This window comes from Cynocephalus volans, chromosome 6 (genome assembly GCF_027409185.1).
Source record: "Cynocephalus volans isolate mCynVol1 chromosome 6, mCynVol1.pri, whole genome shotgun sequence".
NCBI lineage: Eukaryota > Metazoa > Chordata > Mammalia > Dermoptera > Cynocephalidae > Cynocephalus > Cynocephalus volans.
The window spans coordinates 154,875,096-154,881,134 of NC_084465.1; positions in this window are offsets into that span (position 1 = coordinate 154,875,096).

Below are 6,039 nucleotides of genomic sequence, written 5' to 3' on the forward strand. Positions count from 1 at the left end.
CGGGTTGGGCCAGTTCTGCTGCCGATAGCACAGAAGCTCAGGACAAGGGGTTCTGATGGAGCCCTGGAGTCTGTGTGTGCCTCTGTTGTCGGAGCTGCTATGACAGTATGCACATTGCATGTCATTTGGGTGGCACGGAGTACAGAGGGGAAATTCACCATCCCCTCATCCGGAACCAGGACTAAGTGCTTCATTCCTTCCTCTTGAGCAATGAGGGCACGCACCTGCACAGGGGGACCTTCATTCTCGAAGACTGAAGACTTTATGTGCAGATCATCCTTTGACACAGAGTCCCTGCCCTGCCCTAGCATACACAGATCTTTGAACAATCTCCACCCTTGTGGCTTGTTAGGTTCTGTATTCCAGACAGTGCTTATCTGAATTTTTGTGTATTAACTTAATTTTTGTGTATTAACTTTGAGAAAGCAACTCAAAATCTCCCAAGGCTTAATTTTAGGATACCTGGGCCCTTAGCATTGACCTGCCCCCAGCAGGGACCTTCACCAGGCTTGGATGGGAAATATGAGATGGGGGTTGAATTGGCAATGTCTTGGGCTCCTTTCAGGGCAGACACCAAAACTGTATGTGGTGAAAACCGACCACAATGGAGCATGAATAGAAGTGAAATGAGTGTTATTGGTGCGTTTGGGTGGTTCAGATTTCAAGAGACCATTCACCTTATTTTTGAGAACCTATTCCTAAGGCACAGGGCAGAAGGATTCTTGATTAGGATATTTGGGAATATCTTACACAAATTATTTTAGAAGTGCTTTCTAGAGAGCCTGCAATGTCTGGTATTAACTAATCTGTTCTATTCCTGCCCCAAAGAATGTTGGTGTTTATAAAATGTGCATAACCTGGGGAGGAAAAAGGAAGCAGAAACCTAGACCCTGTGAGATAAATCAGACATGTCCCATTAAAGAAGGCACGCTCGTGCCTCCCCCGCACCGTGTGAATGCTCATGAACCTTCTGACACAAAACTTTTAACAGGGAGGCTGCTGGACGTGGTGGTGATGGCCATTGACCTCAGGACACACGACACCACAGTATGTGCTCTAAGTGGTTCTGAGAGACACCTTCGGGGCCTGGTAGTCCATCTCCTGAAGAACCTACCTTGTGACAGAGGAGGAGTGTGCACAGAAACCACAGAAGGCGCAGCTTCCCAAACGCAGGAGGTAGAATGGCCCGAGGCGCTTGCTGAAAGTACAGATGTGGGGCCCGAACCAGGGAAATCTCTCTTGTGCACCCACTCTGGATTGAAGTGAAAGTTCCAGTATGAAGGAAGAAGAGAAGGGACTTGGGGTCGTACGTGCCCTGCCATCTCCCTCTGCCTCAGGCGGCTCCCAGGGGTCTGCCTGCCCATTGACAACAAGGACAACATGGTGTTTTCTGTTTCTTTGCTCTGACAGATCGTGACCTGGATTTCAGAGTCCATCTGCTGATGGCAGACAGGCACTCCTTTTGTCTAGGTGGATGTCAGTGATTACTAAATTGTGCGCATTGGCAGCTCATTAGCACTTGGTGATGTCCTTCAAAGGGAAAAGCTCCAGTGGCTTTTAGTCACTGTGAGATGGTCATCTATGCAGCAGGTCTCCATGAGCCAGCTATGTTGTTCTTTCCGCTGTTCTGTCTTAAAAGATGGAGTCCTTAGAACATGGGCAAAGACGTGGACAGACACTTCACTGAAGACATACAGATGGCAGATAGACACATGAAAAGACGCTCAGCACCATTAGCAGTGAAGGAAATGCAAATGTATCGCACAATGAGACACCACTACACACCTAACGGAAGGACTGACATGAAATAGTGACCACCCAAATGCTGGGGAAGATGCAGAGGAACCGGATCTCTCACGCACTGCTGGTGGGAACGTAGAACAGTGCACCACTTTCGAAAGCAGCTTGGCAGATTCTTACAAAATGAAGCCTGCAACTAACCTCTGACTAAGGAAGTAAACTGTTGGGTATTTACCTCAGAGACAGGGAGACTTGTGGTCATGAAAAACCTACACGTGAATGTTCAGAGAAACTTTATTTTTAACAGCCAAAGGCTAGAAACACACTGTATGTTCTTCAGGGGGCAAAGGGTTAAATAAACTCTGGTGTAGTCACACCATGGAACACGGTTCAGCAAGTGAAAAAACAAACTATTTATGCAACAACACGGCTGAGTTACCACAGGGCTGCACTGAGTGAAAAATGCCAGTTCCAGAAGGTTTCATACACACCATGTCATTCCATGTGTATATCATTCTTGAAGTGTCCACATTATAAGATGGGGAACACGCTAGTGAAGATGAGCGATGGCCCAGGGTTAGGGATGGGGGAGGAGAGGGGCTAAAAGAGACTAGCAGGAGCTGTGCTTGGGGTGTGGGGATGGTTGTCACCAGAGTTTGGTGTTGTCACTGTTTTTATGTTGACTGTGTCAACATCAATATCACGACTGGGATTCTGTCCTACAGTTTTGCAAGATGTGACCATGGGGGAAACCATGTGAAAGGTACTCAGGATCTCTCTGCATTATTAAAACTAAATGTGAATGCAGTTTTCTCCAAATACAAGGTTAATTTTTAAAATACAGTGTAATTGTGGGTGTGTCACCCTCATTCCTACTGTTGCACCCACCCCAGCCACACACTCAGTTATGTTATTTGCTTGCCCCATTGGCACTGGAATTTCTGAACTCTTCTAAATGACAAATGGCCAAATCATTAATTAACTGCTTAAAAGATGCTCACTACTTATAGTTTGTCAAAAAAGATTTGTTTTAGGGTTTGGATCCCTGTATACCAGCTGTCAGTGGAAAAAAAGAAGAAAGAAAACGAAAAAAAAAATGTCTTTTTCTCTATTTCACTTGCTGAATCACTCGCCTGTGAACATATCAGCAAAGACACTTTTTTTAAAAGTGATAATCCGAATCCTTGACCTTGGTCTTACAAGGCTGAGCTCTAACCAACTGAGCTAACACGCCGGCCCCCTCACCTGTCTCTTAATGTGACTCCCAAACAGCTGCGGGCCCAGTTCTCTCACTCTCCACCCCCACCCTGTTCCGAGCTGTCCTCCCCCGCGTGGACCACCCTGACATCCTTCCCACTGTTCTCCCTGCACATGCTCTTATGCACTGCTCAGTCACACTCTATTCTTTTGTTATTCCAGTGTCGCCTTCACGTCTATCCCCCCAAAAGGACATAACATAAATAAAACAGAACAGAATCAAATCAAATCTTCTACTTTTAGGTGAAAACGCGCTCACTCCCTCCTGCCGAGAAGAGAGGCCAGTGTGTCCACGATTACTGTGCCCACCTCCAAACTTCTGTTTGAAGTCTGTCTTTCCCTCTCCTTTTGTCAGGATGTTGCCTCAGTTTCTGTGAGCTGCACGTGCAGCTGCAGAGTCCATCACTGCTGATGCCCTGGAGGGATGGTGCCTTCCCTGCCACCTTACCCGTGACTGTGCGAGGCACGATCGGGTTCAGCAGAAAAGGCTGACTTCATTTCCACATGTGGGATATCTTATCCGCCAGGCTCCTTGACAGTTCCATCCACAGCACAAACGTTCCTGCAGGGGTGAATGAGGGACAGGGTGGTGGGACGGGCCTGCCCTTGGGCGAAGGCAGTAAGAGGGTATGTTTTCTGCAGAGAATATTAAAATAATCATAAAGCTAACTAAAAGTCTGCTTTTTATTACCACCAGAGTCTGGCTGTTCTAGACAATGTCAGTGATCACTCTTCCTCACCTGCCCTGTGGTGTGCTACTTCCCCCTCGACGCCGCCCTACCTGCCCCTGGCATGAGCCCCTGCCCCTCAGTCAGTATGGATGTCCACCACAGGTCTCTCTCGTTCCAGACAAAGGGGACTACGGGTTCCACCGCCTCCTCATGCTTTTTGCCCCCCACAAACCTGGTGGCCTTTCAGGTCACTCAGGGCAGCACACTGGAATCTGCTGTAGGTCACCTCCACACCCAGAGGCCCGCCATGCATCACGTGCCATCCCAGGCAGTAGAAAATGCAGAGCGTGGCAGTGCTGCCTTCATGTTAGATGCACATACCCCAAATTCTCAGAGCACTGGGCCCCAGAATCCCCACCAAGGCACAGACGTTGGTGTTCTTGGACAGAATGTGCTCACTCCCATTCTTTCCCATGCGTGTGTCCTACCAAAATACACAGGGTGCCACACCATCCACCCCAGTCTTGTCGATGTGGGGTCACCATGTGGTGACTCAGATGGTCCAGTAGAGGGGTAAGATGATCCAAGTGCGGGAAGGAGCCAGAGTGCTGAAGACCCCCAAGACAAAACACAGAAGATGTGCCCTTTGGTCAGAGAAAACTCTCAGTTGCAGGTGATGTGACAGTTTACATATAAAACTCAACAGAACAACATGAAAACTGTTAAATTATACAGGTTTCTAGGAATAATATTAACTCACAAAATCACTAGTGTTTCTCCTTCCCAAATATACAGCAGAATAAAAGTACAAAGCATGTAGGAACTAACCTATTCAAAACAGCACATGATATTTACGGATTCAATTTGTAAAGTGCAGAAAGGTCATAAAAGAGTTAGTAAATGGAGAGATAGACCACAACCATGAATGGGACAAAAGGCCACTGTCCCTACCCTGTCCTGTCAGTACCTCAGAATGTGACCCTGTTTGGAGATAGGGCCTTTAAAAAGATAAATATGTAAAATGAGATCACTGGGGTGGGCCCTAATCCAATAGAGCTGGTGTTCTATAAGAGGAGATGAGGACACGGACATGCACAGAGGGATGACCATGTGATGACACGGGAGAAGACAGCCATGTCCAAGCCAAGGAGAGGCCTCAGGAGAAACCAATCCTGCCCACACCTTCATCTGTGACTTTCAGCCTACAGAGCTTTGAAATAAATGTGTGTTGTCTAAGCCGCCCAGTCTGCAGCACTTTTCTATGGCAGCCCGAGCTAATACACTGGGCAAACTGGAAGACAAGTGGGGATCCTGTGCAGACGACACCTAGAGTGCAGGAAGCCAGACAGGGAACTCCAACCTTGCTCAACAGAAGCCTCAGGACAAGGACCTCCCTTGACCAGGAGCTTCCCAGCTACATCCTGCTACATCATGGGGCAGGGTCCCTCCCTACAGCAGTCACACACCTCCTGGTGTGGCCACTTTTCTGTCAGGTGGAGGAGCTCCAGGACATCATGCCCTCTGCAGCTTCTCTGTGCACAGCATTTCCCGACAAGCCTCATTTGTATGCATGTGGCGCTTGGCTCTGGGATGGGCTGCCCAGCCCCTGCATGTCCTCCTTTCCACACCTGTCCCTTCCAGCATGCCCGGTGCCAGGATTGCGTAACTTCCTGCCACCCCAGAACGCCCCCTCCTGCCCATGGCTGTGTACCCACAGAGAGCTATCATAATGAACAGGACAGATGACCTTTCCTGGGACTCCCCAAATCACACAATGCCAAGCTCAGCATAAAACCAGAGTGGTGCCACTTCACCTGGGAGGAAACTGAGGCTCACAGGGGCAGGGTGACCTCCTAAAGGCACAGCGCTGAGACCCTGCGTGTCTAATAGAAGAAGTGTTGAGCTTCATGCACAGGCCTCATCTGTACCACCTGCCACGCAGGACCCAGGATCTGTCATTACAGGGCATCATCACCATGATGATGCAGGCCTTAACATGCAGTTGTTGAACTCAGTTCAAACCAAAAGAGGAGATCTGCACTAGCAAGGTGTCTTCCTCTGGAGACTGGACACTCCTGAGTGTCTTGTCATCAACTGGTTAGCACTTGGCTACGTCCCAGCTACACAGGATGTGGCCCGGTTACCTGGGGCATGGGAAGGGCTCAGCCTTGCCAAGTCCAGGTCCGTGTCTGTGTCCAGGACCAGGGGGCACATTCTGGTAATTCTTGACTGGCCAAGGCCTTAAGCTCAGCCAGATCATGCAAACGCGTGTGGCAGTTTGGTCCATTTCCTGGTTATAGGAAAGTAACAGGTGGGAGGAGGAGTTTGAGTCAGCGATGACAAACCTGTCAGCCCAAAGTACCCTTCCTTC